This window comes from Ambystoma mexicanum, chromosome 7p (genome assembly GCF_040938575.1).
Source record: "Ambystoma mexicanum isolate Mex_15411 chromosome 7p, UKY_AmexF1_1, whole genome shotgun sequence".
Lineage (NCBI taxonomy): Eukaryota > Metazoa > Chordata > Amphibia > Caudata > Ambystomatidae > Ambystoma > Ambystoma mexicanum.
This window is the reverse complement of record NC_090939.1, coordinates 331,934,935-331,950,152: the sequence shown is the minus strand read 5'-3', so window position 1 is coordinate 331,950,152 and position 15,218 is coordinate 331,934,935.

Below are 15,218 nucleotides of genomic sequence, written 5' to 3'. Positions count from 1 at the left end.
TCAGATTTCAAATGCTACGTACTTTTCAGTCCATTGCTTATTCATATCTAAAGATGTTCAAATGACTTTCATCTGAATTACTCAGGAGCATACTTGACAAGGTTTTATATTTAGCACTCACTTTCAGATAGAAAGTTGAACCTCTTCGGGTGGTATGTCAATTCGACAAGTATTGCATTGTGTTGGTTGATGGTGTAACAAACAAAGAAAATGGGCCTCATTACGACCCAAGCGCTAATGGGTTAACGGCGCCGTAAAAGGCTGCGGCGCCGTTAACCTATTAGCGCCTAATTACGAGGTCCCTTTGCAGGACCCGACCTTAACGGCTGGTTTTACCACATGTAGCCCCCTTGATGACTTTTGTACCACAGTCCAGTCTAGTACTGTCCAATCAGGACTATGAAATGCTTGCCTCACTGTACTCCCCCAAAAACACTCTTAAACATTTGTAAGCCATATAGAATGTGGCCGCAAGACTGATTTGCAACTATCAAAACATTAGCACATAATTTCAGGTGTCTCCCTGCTCAGTGAGTCCCAATACCCCAAAGGACTGCGTTCAACTGACTATGCATCTTATACAAAGCCACCCACCTTAAACTCCAAATCACACAACACCAATGAAGACAGAAGAATATCCTACACATTCCAACCTGCAAGCTAAACTGCACACAAACACAAGCCTTCACACAATGGGCACTCAGAGTCTGAAAGGTCCTTCAATACCACATTTGTGTTACCTTTTATCCCCACCATCCACAAAACCTTCAAAAAGTAACTCTTACAACGCACCTAAACCAGCTAGACCACCTCCACAACAATCCTTTGTTTTTCATAAGCTTTCTGTCCTATCCTCTTTGAACCAGCATTGATCCGTCCTTTGATGCACATAGATGGGGCCTGAGTGTTGCATTTATCAGAACCTCTTTTTTCACCCATTCCCATGTATAATTTGTGTGGCGCACAAAGCTCCTCTGGCTAGAGTTAGCAATGTATGAACGGTTAAATTAAACAAATAACATACAATAAGCGCAGATTTCACTTTTTTTCAATTTTTTGATTGACAATTCCTTCACTAGTTGTTTTTTCTCAAGTTTAATTCACTTCATTTTGTGTTCTGTAACCCTGAACTCCATACATGTATAACAGCTTCCTTTCATTTCATACAAATGATTTCTATCGAAAGTTACCATATTATTTTTTTTCTGATACAATAACAATAGTGGTTTGTTTCCTCCTAGTGTAAGGAACATTTTGAACATGTTTAATAAAATCAACTATTTCTCCTACTATTTCAGTAACAATTATAATCCTTTCTATACAACACACCTGCCAATTACAAACAGAAAGTGAAGTTCTGAATAGTGTCCTACCAATAATGTTCTTTTTTTTTCATATTCTGGCATGATCATTATTTTCATTCCTCAATCCTGTCTTTCCATTTCCTTGCTTAAAAATAGGAGTCTAAAAACTGATCACTCTAATAACTTCTCTCATACAACCCAACCTTTTATGCACAGCACTCAAATCCAACTCTTCAGTATTCACAGTCATTAGACAATCATTGCCTATTCTTTGGAAAAAAGCTGAACTTGTTGGTGTAAGTTGTACACTGTAATTCACCACATTATTCACGCAGATGCATATTCCTTTGTATCTCGTTCAATGGGTCCGTTTATGACTATCATTTACTAGTTAACTACTAAACCTTCATTATCCACCGTGTACCTTACCCTTTCTCTCAAACTCTTATACTCCATTGTTCGCTTTCCTATCACATCTACTTTATATTGAAATTCCTATCACAACTCAAATCCCACCAATGCAAGAACAAACATGTACAGCATATATTCATAAAAGTACATTGTTACCAAATAGTGATATTTCTCAAACAGGCCAAGAATAATGGCAATAAAAGTCCAGGTCTGAGGAAAACAAAAACAATAGAAACAAACATGTAAAACATCTGCTGTATTTTACAAACACAATGCTTTCACATCTTGTATTAAAATGTATTGTACACATAGTAAATACAGGTCACCAAGCACACTCCCTTTGAAAAAAGAAACCTGAACATGTCTGATGTGACAAAGTACCCTGCCCATCCCTGGAAGTGTTGGTTGGGTCAACAATGGGATGTGGATGCCACTACCTCCAGAAGTATGCTTAGCCTGAAGGATGTGCATACAGAACCACATGTACCACCTCACCGTGACCCAGCTTGGTGGCAGAGGAGTGTAACTTGAAGAGTTATCCTGCTGTTCCGTTAAGGGAAGATCTGCATTGTAAACGGATTTACTGTTATGCCACCAGGGCCAACATTGCATGACTCAAGACTGACTCAGTGAATGGGGAGCTAGCAGATTTTTAACATTGGGGATGAACAGAGTTGTGTTCTGCTCCCTGTCATGCAGCACAGCACAGGTATTTCATCCGGCTTGTGATCAGAAACAGCACTAAGGCAGTCTGCTGGCAGCCTTAGGACCCTGATTGTGCATCAGAAGGTGGCAGAGGAGCATCCACTATGTTTGGAAGTGAATATAATTTGGAGCCTCATTGCTGGCAGGTGTACTCAAATGAGGTACAACCATAAACTGATACCAACCCAGTCACAAACTGTTTATGTGCCATCACTCTTCTGAAGAATGTTGCTGAGTTGTTGGGGTGGGCATTAGCAGATGCTGAGATAGATACAGGGGCTGAGGGGGATTGAAACTAGACGAGGAGAGATAGAAAAAAGTAGTTGTGGCTGAACACATAGGGGAGTTAGAAGGATTGTGGCGACAGGAGACTGAAGAGAGGAAAGAGGAGAGGTAATGGTAGGAAGTGTGGAAGGGCCACTGTAGAGGAGTTGTCAGATAGGAACAGAAACAATTTGGTATGAGTTTTGAAGTAAGTGGTGGAGTGTACATTTAAGGAAATGTTGTAAGAAGTTGTGAATATGGAGTTGTTCAGAGCCCCGGGATTCTTGCGTCCCTGTAGATCTTGGATTTTGCTAGTCCAGGTTATTCTCCGTGCAGGTGTCCAATCTGGTCTTGGGTGTTAAGGGAAGGAAGATCACCCCCAGCCCTCAGTTTGAGAGACTGGAACACAGCTTGACACGGGGTGTCCTTTCTCAACACCACGTGAATGGATCACCCATATATTAACGTTGTGTCAGGCAGTGTGAACACGAACGTGGGTGCTCAGGGCAAGGAAGAACAAGGAAGAAGAAATGCTGTTCAGAGAAATTAAGCAATAACACCAGAGGAGGTAAGGCAATGGAGATAGGATCCAGGACAGGGCATAAGAGGTCCAAGAGCGAGAGACCTTCGAGGAGAGGGACAAGGCAAAAAACTGGCAGAGCAGAATGGAGACCAAGGCAAAGGAAAAACTCTACGGCAGAGGTCCTAGATACAGTCAGCGTCTATTCCTCAAAACGAGAAAAAGGTTGTGAACCGCTGACAGCAGTGTCCTCACCCTACAAGTTTCCTTTGGTAACCCGTAGCAAGTACAACAAGCCATAAGCACTGCACATGCATGGAAACTGGCCACCAGTCCCCGGCACATGCGCTTGGCCAGCCAGATGGCGGCCTCATGACAAGAGGCCAGTGACGGGACCCATGCAGTAACAGATCAACGCAGTAACAGATGCCCAGAAAGGCCAGCGACTTTGCCAAAACAGGTAAGCGCAGTGCCGCAAGAAATCTGGCGATATGACAGAGCCTTATTTTATTTAATGTATTTTTTGGACATTTGTATGGCGCATATACACACGTGTTTCCACTTGCCACAAGACAAGTTGGGGGGGCAACATGGAAAAGAAGTAGAACAAAAAACATATATATTGGCCTGTGACAATCCTACCATGGAAGTGCAAGACAAGGTGGTCAGTGGGGGGAGGGGGGCAAGGGTGAAGTTCAGGAGTGAGGTGCCCATGGAAGAGTGCTGGGGTGCAAAGGTGGCAAGTGCTAGGGGAAAGAGAGTGGGGAAGGGAGGATGAGTGCCGTGGACAGGGAGGACCAGGTTAGGGCTAGTCCGGGTAAAGGAGCCCATGGTCAAGTGCTGGCAAAGGATGCTGGGGGTAATGGTAGAGTAGCAGTGGCAGAGGGAATGTTAGCATGGGAGGAGAGAGGGAAGGAAGAGTAGAAATAGTAAGTCTTGTGAAGTTTCCGGAACTCAAGAACATCCAGTTCAAGTCTGAGGGGGGGCAGGAAGGCCATTTCAGAGGGAGGAACCAGCCGAGATAAGGGATCTATCTCCCACTCTCTGCTTGGAGAAATGTTTGACCTGCAGAGAGTTGGAGCCAGAGGAATGAAGGACGCTGGCAGGGAGGTATTTAGGGAGGGAAAGCTCGATGTAGAGAGGTGCCAGGCCCCAGGCAGCCTTGTGGATGACAGTCTTACATTTCATCCTTGCAGTCACTGGGAGCCACTGGAGAGATTTTTGGGCTGGAGCGATATGGTCCCAGGGCTTGAGGCCAAGGATAAGTCTTGAGTTCTATTCTGGATTAGTTGAAGGGGGTGAAGGGAGGAAAGAGGCAGATTGAGGAAGAGGCTGTTGCAGTAGTTCAGCTTAGAGAGAACCAGGGCACTGGAGACATTGAGCTTTGGGGGGAACATGATGAAAGGTAGAATGCCCCTAAGATGGTGGAGCTGAAAGTTGGACTTCTTGGCAAGGTCTGTGATGTGTGGAGAGAAGGAGAGAGAGGAGTCAAGATGATCCCAAGTTTTTATGCCTCACACTTGGGGGAGGGGAGGGACCCAAGGAGGCTTGCCAGAGAGTGGGGGGGGACAAGGCAGAGGTGTCCCAATGAGAAGGATGTCTGTCTTACTGGCATTAAGGCAGATATCTAGCAGAGCCCCATGTCTGAATATCAGTCAGGAAGTCAAGTATGAGGGAGGAGGGAGGAGTGGGAGGCGGTAGAGGATGGAAATTTGAATGAAATCGCTGTATCATCTTCATAACACTGGAAATAAGGGGAGAAGGTGGAGATCAGGTGGGCCAGATAGGCCAGGTAGATGTAAAAGATCCATGGCAATATAATAAAGCCCTGAGAGATGTCACAGGTAGAGAGTGAGGTGGTTTTAGAGAAAAGGACCCATTTGTACTCGGGAGGGTTGGTTTGAAGGGAAGGATGTCATCCACGCCAGTGCTGTGGCCATGATGCCTGGAGTTTATGAGGATGTAGTGGTTAACTGTGTCAAAGGCAGTAGAAAGATCAATGAGGATCAGAATGGTGGGAGTGTTTGAGTCCGGGTTAGAGAGCAGGTCTTAGAGCTGGGGTACGGGTTGTGAGGTGGAAGAAGAACTTAACAGAGAGGAGTATGTAAGGAGCTGTAGGAAAGGAGGTAGAACTAACAACAGAGAGGAAGTAGATGAGATATCTGAGGTTGGTGCTTTGCAGGTGGTTGGAGGAGGATGGGAAGAGGAAAGTGGAGATTGCACTACAAAGGATGTTGGTAGAAATAGCCTGGGGAGAGTTGAATGGTAAAAGAGAGAAAAGTGGAATGGGAACAGTGGCAATGCAGAGAACGAGTGAAGAAAGTGGAGAAAATCCATAGGGATATGGAAGGAACATCATAGTGAAACAAAGAAGTGGGAGATATACCTATAGAGAGAACAAAAGAGAACTTCACAAAATAAATTGGAAGAAGTATTAAAGAAGAGAGTGGAATTGGCTTTCTAGAAGCAGGAGGATATAAGAGTTAGAAAGAGAGTGGCAGCAGAAGTACACTAGGAATGAAAGATCTCAGAAGAGGAGAATCAGGATTCATCAAACATAAAGCCAGACAAGTGTGGTGTAGAAGGGCTAAATATGCATCCCTGTGGTTCGGTAGTAAAGTCATGAAGGAAGAGAGACAGGAGAGTTGCAAGGAGGAGAGAAACGGAAAATGAGAAGTCCACTTTAGAGCAATACCATTGAGAATTGTTGAGGAGAAATTTACCATTGAGGTGATGGGGAGAGACAACTAGGACACTGGGTCAGAGAAGTGGACAGTGATGTAAAGTTTAGAAGGTCAAGTTATCTATCCTGTAGCCAAAGCTCAAGAGGTTGGCCTGCCCTTACCAAGCCCCAGGTTGTGATGCTTAGTATTGAAAATCTGCAAATATTTGAGCTGATGGACACAAGGAGAAGACATCCTTCTGTTGTTGTTGACTTTTTACATTTCCTTCATGTATTTACTTTGGGCCAACCAAGTAACTATCTACGATAAACCCTAGTTTAGCTGTACTCCTTTGTGTCTGTCTGTTGTTCATCATATTTGACTACATGGCACACTTTAATCCAAGCCATAGACACAAAAGAAATAGGACCCACAATGGCCCCTCAACGAGCCGCATAAATCTGCCACTGATAATGTGCTTTTATATCTTTCCAACCTCGATGAAAAATGTTCCAATGGCTAGTTCTTATCAACATGTTAAAAACAATTATATTGTCAGGTATTCTACTTCACTGTTTTAAGCAAGTGCTAACAACTTTGCACATTCCTTCGACTTGGAATTCCTCTATAATTATTCACATTTTTAAAAATAGAGACACGACTATTACAGGCCCATATCGATCTAATATGCCTCCAGCAAATTGCTTGCATCTGTGATCCTAATGGACCTGAACAACTGGGTAACATGCTTGGGAGTTTGTTCTCAATTTCAAGTGGGGTTCACACGTCTTATTGGCAATTCATTAAATGGGACAATTCTAGCCCATATCCTAGCAGAATTTAAAAAAAAAGCTGCTATACTTAACTCTTTTATTGCAATTCTTGATATGAGTAGAACCTTTGACAGATTCAAGAGTAGGGGACTCTGGCACAGACTTTTATTAAGGGAAATAACAGTGCCTCTGGTCCAGAATCTTGCACTTTTACATGATGATACTTCAATACGGATCAGGTTGAACAAAGAGGGCTCATTGACCAAATCTTTAGACACGCATAGTGGCCTTACGCAGGAGTGCATCTTGGCCCCAACTTCTTGTAATGTTTACCTTGTGGATGTTGTCGACTTGTGACTAAAACGTACTAGTTATTCAGTTAAGTTGGGTCATACTAAACTTGACTCATTGCTGCCAATTCGCTAAAAAAATTCTTTGGAGCTTGTCTCAATAGCTGATCTGATGGAAGAGGCACATTCCCTCATCTCATCCCTTGCATGTCCACATTCTGTGATATGCTGGGTTAACAGCCCTGCCAACTCCTCCTGCCGCTGTTGTATAGCCCTCATCCCCTTTTGGCTGATTGGGACACTGGTGGAGCTATGATGTGCCACTGCCATTGTTGGTTCCTCATGCAGGCTTTGTGAGGGGCTGAAACTGGCGGCCCATGACTCCCCAGGGGACAGCTCTTACCTGTTGATGTTGTCAATGCTGGTTGGTGAGAGTTGTGGCGAATGTTGTGGTCCTGTAGCGGCAGTTGTGGCTTGTGTGAGACTTTCAGCCTCATCGTCGGACACGGCAGCTGTGGCAGCTGTCTCCCCAACAACACTGCTGGCACCCGAAACAGTGCCTTCAACCACTGGCTCCTGGGTGTTGATGGCTGGTGTGGGTGCTGTGGTGTTGGCCATGATGGATATTGGTGGTGGGGGTACTGGGGTTGTCTTGCCCTTGCGCAATACTGCAGCTTGCCCTCTTCCCCTTGATGTAGAGGGGCAGTTTGGTCCCTCCATGCCCCTGGCCTTCTTGTGGGCATTCGCATCCTCCCTGGTGTCCTGCTCATCAGTGTCTGATTGCGTGCCTGTGGGGGAGCAAGAGAGGAAGGGCATTAGTTATGGGTCAACGTGCATCAGGCATGCATTGGGGTTGCTGTTTCTCTATGGAATGGCAGGAGTTTGCCATTGGGGTAGTGACATACGGTTGCTTGGCTTTTGGGTGGGTAATGAAGGGATGCGTCTGGGAAGAGACATATATGCAGTGCATCATGCATGTGGACGAGTTGGTGCTGTGCACTGCCTGTAGGCAGTCTTGCAAAAATGTGTCTGGTGGACCCTGCCTTCATCATTGCACTGTCAGTTCAGGGGGACATCATCGTGTTGTACTTTAGAGTGTTTATTTTGTGACACCTACCTGCGTCTGCCGAAGATGGGGCTCCTCGCTCCATGTCCCCCACTTCTTCTATGGCCTCCATCCCTATTGTGCCTGCGCAGATCTCCTCCCACGGTTGTAACTTGATGGGGGAGTCCGCACCACCACCTGTACCCATCCCCTGTTTCCGGTTGACCACGAGGATGTTGCGCACGCGCAAGCGCAGGTCGTCCCAGCGCTTCCGGACGTCTTTTGGTGTGCACGGGGTGGTGCCAGCGGAACTCACTTTCTGCACCACCTCCGCCCATATGGCCTTCTTGCGCAGCAATGCGGGTCGGGACATGTTGTTAGAGAAAACTACCTCTGCATGTTCCTGCAGCATCTCAGTGAGCATGTTAAGTTCCTCCTGTGAGAAGCGCTCCTTGCGCAGGCGGTCTGCGCTTTTTTTGAGAGATTTTGGCATTATTAGATGCAGCAGATTGTGGTACAGGTGAGGAAGATTGGGGTCCTGGTTACAGAGGATGGCAATGGATTGTGTTTTTAAAGATGGCCGCAACGCTCTTTCCCGTTCCTGTGCGGTGATGCTATTTCCGGTTCCGCTTATTAGCCCTAATACAGATGGTGTGGATGGCGGTGGAGCTATCTACGCTTCGCGCAATGCCGGTTAGGGCGATTTTTCACCCTTTACCGGAATGGCGGTAAGGTCTTTACCGGCATGGCGCTAAGTTCGTGCCCACGAAGTCGTAATAGGCCGCTTTTAGCGGTCTATTACCAGCACGGATACGGTATTTGCTCCATGCCGGTAATGACTGGTACTTAGCTCCAACCTCGTAATGACCCCCAATGTCCACAATGTCCCCCCTGAACACCCACCACTTAGTGTACAAACAGTGGTGCAGCACACAATGAAAAATGTGTCCTAAGTATTTCCTAAGTATTTCACATTTCTAAGGTTATTTTTTAAATATGTTAAAGTAAAGGACGAAAGCAAATGCAAAATTTTAAAGAACATGGGTTCCTTTCCAGTTCTGTCAAATACTGGCTTGCATGTGCATTCCTTGGTCTGCTGTCACAACACTCAATATGAAAGCATTTGTTATCACATAAAGATCATGACTGCATGCCACTCTACAAAACACAACCTTGTGCATAAACTGTACAGTGGTAATAGTCCTGTTCTTTATCTGTCAAAATGAAAGGGGATGTTGCTGACTGGAAGAATTCAAGATGTCCTCAGACAAATAGACTTATCCAAGCTATCTACTTTGATGTGGAAGACAAAGTACAAAACGAACACCACTCTTGAATGTGCATCAGGATAGTTGGCAATTACCAACATTCTGAACACCATGTATAAGACAGAAAGCCAGATCCACCGAAATTCCAGGCACATTTTGTTATGCTGTCGTTAAACATCCTTCAGTGGAAGTACACGTACTTGTTATGTTTCCCAAAAGTAAACAAACATGAAACATCATAGTGGTTTCAATAAGCCTTGCACCTTGCAGTGGAAAATAGATATGGCCTGAAAGGCGTATTTATTGTTTGCACCTATTCGTATAAAAAAGTAGTTGAGAACCACAAGCCCTCACAAACAGTGAAAATGAACTTAGAATGATATCCACTTTCAAAAGCTCGCCAACAATTGAATTAAGAAGAGAATGTCAGATTTCAAATGCTACGTACTTTTCAGTCCATTGCTTATTCATATCTAAAGATGTTCAAATGACTTTCATCTGAATTACTCAGGAGCATACTTGACAAGGTTTTATATTTAGCACTCACTTTCAGATAGAAAGTTGAACCTCTTCGGGTGGTATGTCAATTCGACAAGTATTGCATTGTGTTGGTTGATGGTGTAACAAACAAAGAAAATGGGCCTCATTACGACCCAAGCGCTAATGGGTTAACGGCGCCGTAAAAGGCTGCGGCGCCGTTAACCTATTAGCGCCTAATTACGAGGTCCCTTTGCAGGACCCGACCTTAACGGCTGGTTTTACCACATGTAGCCCCCTTGATGACTTTTGTACCACAGTCCAGTCTAGTACTGTCCAATCAGGACTATGAAATGCTTGCCTCACTGTACTCCCCCAAAAACACTCTTAAACATTTGTAAGCCATATAGAATGTGGCCGCAAGACTGATTTGCAACTATCAAAACATTAGCACATAATTTCAGGTGTCTCCCTGCTCAGTGAGTCCCAATACCCCAAAGGACTGCGTTCAACTGACTATGCATCTTATACAAAGCCACCCACCTTAAACTCCAAATCACACAACACCAATGAAGACAGAAGAATATCCTACACATTCCAACCTGCAAGCTAAACTGCACACAAACACAAGCCTTCACACAATGGGCACTCAGAGTCTGAAAGGTCCTTCAATACCACATTTGTGTTACCTTTTATCCCCACCATCCACAAAACCTTCAAAAAGTAACTCTTACAACGCACCTAAACCAGCTAGACCACCTCCACAACAATCCTTTGTTTTTCATAAGCTTTCTGTCCTATCCTCTTTGAACCAGCATTGATCCGTCCTTTGATGCACATAGATGGGGCCTGAGTGTTGCATTTATCAGAACCTCTTTTTTCACCCATTCCCATGTATAATTTGTGTGGCGCACAAAGCTCCTCTGGCTAGAGTTAGCAATGTATGAACGGTTAAATTAAACAAATAACATACAATAAGCGCAGATTTCACTTTTTTTCAATTTTTTGATTGACAATTCCTTCACTAGTTGTTTTTTCTCAAGTTTAATTCACTTCATTTTGTGTTCTGTAACCCTGAACTCCATACATGTATAACAGCTTCCTTTCATTTCATACAAATGATTTCTATCGAAAGTTACCATATTATTTTTTTTCTGATACAATAACAATAGTGGTTTGTTTCCTCCTAGTGTAAGGAACATTTTGAACATGTTTAATAAAATCAACTATTTCTCCTACTATTTCAGTAACAATTATAATCCTTTCTATACAACACACCTGCCAATTACAAACAGAAAGTGAAGTTCTGAATAGTGTCCTACCAATAATGTTCTTTTTTTTTCATATTCTGGCATGATCATTATTTTCATTCCTCAATCCTGTCTTTCCATTTCCTTGCTTAAAAATAGGAGTCTAAAAACTGATCACTCTAATAACTTCTCTCATACAACCCAACCTTTTATGCACAGCACTCAAATCCAACTCTTCAGTATTCACAGTCATTAGACAATCATTGCCTATTCTTTGGAAAAAAGCTGAACTTGTTGGTGTAAGTTGTACACTGTAATTCACCACATTATTCATGCAGATGCATATTCCTTTGTATCTCGTTCAATGGGTCCGTTTATGACTATCATTTACTAGTTAACTACTAAACCTTCATTATCCACCGTGTACCTTACCCTTTCTCTCAAACTCTTATACTCCATTGTTCGCTTTCCTATCACATCTACTTTATATTGAAATTCCTATCACAACTCAAATCCCACCAATGCAAGAACAAACATGTACAGCATATATTCATAAAAGTACATTGTTACCAAATAGTGATATTTCTCAAACAGGCCAAGAATAATGGCAATAAAAGTCCAGGTCTGAGGAAAACAAAAACAATAGAAACAAACATGTAAAACATCTGCTGTATTTTACAAACACAATGCTTTCACATCTTGTATTAAAATGTATTGTACACATAGTAAATACAGGTCACCAAGCACACTCCCTTTGAAAAAAGAAACCTGAACATGTCTGATGTGACAAAGTACCCTGCCCATCCCTGGAAGTGTTGGTTGGGTCAACAATGGGATGTGGATGCCACTACCTCCAGAAGTATGCTTAGCCTGAAGGATGTGCATACAGAACCACATGTACCACCTCACCGTGACCCAGCTTGGTGGCAGAGGAGTGTAACTTGAAGAGTTATCCTGCTGTTCCGTTAAGGGAAGATCTGCATTGTAAACGGATTTACTGTTATGCCACCAGGGCCAACATTGCATGACTCAAGACTGACTCAGTGAATGGGGAGCTAGCAGATTTTTAACATTGGGGATGAACAGAGTTGTGTTCTGCTCCCTGTCATGCAGCACAGCACAGGTATTTCATCCGGCTTGTGATCAGAAACAGCACTAAGGCAGTCTGCTGGCAGCCTTAGGACCCTGATTGTGCATCAGAAGGTGGCAGAGGAGCATCCACTATGTTTGGAAGTGAATATAATTTGGAGCCTCATTGCTGGCAGGTGTACTCAAATGAGGTACAACCATAAACTGATACCAACCCAGTCACAAACTGTTTATGTGCCATCACTCTTCTGAAGAATGTTGCTGAGTTGTTGGGGTGGGCATTAGCAGATGCTGAGATAGATACAGGGGCTGAGGGGGATTGAAACTAGACGAGGAGAGATAGAAAAAAGTAGTTGTGGCTGAACACATAGGGGAGTTAGAAGGATTGTGGCGACAGGAGACTGAAGAGAGGAAAGAGGAGAGGTAATGGTAGGAAGTGTGGAAGGGCCACTGTAGAGGAGTTGTCAGATAGGAACAGAAACAATTTGGTATGAGTTTTGAAGTAAGTGGTGGAGTGTACATTTAAGGAAATGTTGTAAGAAGTTGTGAATATGGAGTTGTTCAGAGCCCCGGGATTCTTGCGTCCCTGTAGATCTTGGATTTTGCTAGTCCAGGTTATTCTCCGTGCAGGTGTCCAATCTGGTCTTGGGTGTTAAGGGAAGGAAGATCACCCCCAGCCCTCAGTTTGAGAGACTGGAACACAGCTTGACACGGGGTGTCCTTTCTCAACACCACGTGAATGGATCACCCATATATTAACGTTGTGTCAGGCAGTGTGAACACGAACGTGGGTGCTCAGGGCAAGGAAGAACAAGGAAGAAGAAATGCTGTTCAGAGAAATTAAGCAATAACACCAGAGGAGGTAAGGCAATGGAGATAGGATCCAGGACAGGGCATAAGAGGTCCAAGAGCGAGAGACCTTCGAGGAGAGGGACAAGGCAAAAAACTGGCAGAGCAGAATGGAGACCAAGGCAAAGGAAAAACTCTACGGCAGAGGTCCTAGATACAGTCAGCGTCTATTCCTCAAAACGAGAAAAAGGTTGTGAACCGCTGACAGCAGTGTCCTCACCCTACAAGTTTCCTTTGGTAACCCGTAGCAAGTACAACAAGCCATAAGCACTGCACATGCATGGAAACTGGCCACCAGTCCCCGGCACATGCGCTTGGCCAGCCAGATGGCGGCCTCATGACAAGAGGCCAGTGACGGGACCCATGCAGTAACAGATCAACGCAGTAACAGATGCCCAGAAAGGCCAGCGACTTTGCCAAAACAGGTAAGCGCAGTGCCGCAAGAAATCTGGCGATATGACAGAGCCTTATTTTATTTAATGTATTTTTTGGACATTTGTATGGCGCATATACACACGTGTTTCCACTTGCCACAAGACAAGTTGGGGGGGCAACATGGAAAAGAAGTAGAACAAAAAACATATATATTGGCCTGTGACAATCCTACCATGGAAGTGCAAGACAAGGTGGTCAGTGGGGGGAGGGGGGCAAGGGTGAAGTTCAGGAGTGAGGTGCCCATGGAAGAGTGCTGGGGTGCAAAGGTGGCAAGTGCTAGGGGAAAGAGAGTGGGGAAGGGAGGATGAGTGCCGTGGACAGGGAGGACCAGGTTAGGGCTAGTCCGGGTAAAGGAGCCCATGGTCAAGTGCTGGCAAAGGATGCTGGGGGTAATGGTAGAGTAGCAGTGGCAGAGGGAATGTTAGCATGGGAGGAGAGAGGGAAGGAAGAGTAGAAATAGTAAGTCTTGTGAAGTTTCCGGAACTCAAGAACATCCAGTTCAAGTCTGAGGGGGGGCAGGAAGGCCATTTCAGAGGGAGGAACCAGCCGAGATAAGGGATCTATCTCCCACTCTCTGCTTGGAGAAATGTTTGACCTGCAGAGAGTTGGAGCCAGAGGAATGAAGGACGCTGGCAGGGAGGTATTTAGGGAGGGAAAGCTCGATGTAGAGAGGTGCCAGGCCCCAGGCAGCCTTGTGGATGACAGTCTTACATTTCATCCTTGCAGTCACTGGGAGCCACTGGAGAGATTTTTGGGCTGGAGCGATATGGTCCCAGGGCTTGAGGCCAAGGATAAGTCTTGAGTTCTATTCTGGATTAGTTGAAGGGGGTGAAGGGAGGAAAGAGGCAGATTGAGGAAGAGGCTGTTGCAGTAGTTCAGCTTAGAGAGAACCAGGGCACTGGAGACATTGAGCTTTGGGGGGAACATGATGAAAGGTAGAATGCCCCTAAGATGGTGGAGCTGAAAGTTGGACTTCTTGGCAAGGTCTGTGATGTGTGGAGAGAAGGAGAGAGAGGAGTCAAGATGATCCCAAGTTTTTATGCCTCACACTTGGGGGAGGGGAGGGACCCAAGGAGGCTTGCCAGAGAGTGGGGGGGGACAAGGCAGAGGTGTCCCAATGAGAAGGATGTCTGTCTTACTGGCATTAAGGCAGATATCTAGCAGAGCCCCATGTCTGAATATCAGTCAGGAAGTCAAGTATGAGGGAGGAGGGAGGAGTGGGAGGCGGTAGAGGATGGAAATTTGAATGAAATCGCTGTATCATCTTCATAACACTGGAAATAAGGGGAGAAGGTGGAGATCAGGTGGGCCAGATAGGCCAGGTAGATGTAAAAGATCCATGGCAATATAATAAAGCCCTGAGAGATGTCACAGGTAGAGAGTGAGGTGGTTTTAGAGAAAAGGACCCATTTGTACTCGGGAGGGTTGGTTTGAAGGGAAGGATGTCATCCACGCCAGTGCTGTGGCCATGATGCCTGGAGTTTATGAGGATGTAGTGGTTAACTGTGTCAAAGGCAGTAGAAAGATCAATGAGGATCAGAATGGTGGGAGTGTTTGAGTCCGGGTTAGAGAGCAGGTCTTAGAGCTGGGGTACGGGTTGTGAGGTGGAAGAAGAACTTAACAGAGAGGAGTATGTAAGGAGCTGTAGGAAAGGAGGTAGAACTAACAACAGAGAGGAAGTAGATGAGATATCTGAGGTTGGTGCTTTGCAGGTGGTTGGAGGAGGATGGGAAGAGGGAAAGTGGAGATTGCACTACAAAGGATGTTGGTAGAAATAGCCTGGGGAGAGTTGAATGGTAAAAGAGAGAAAAGTGGAATGGGAACAGTGCAATGCAGAGAACGAGTGAAGAAAGTGGAGAAAATCCATAGGGATAT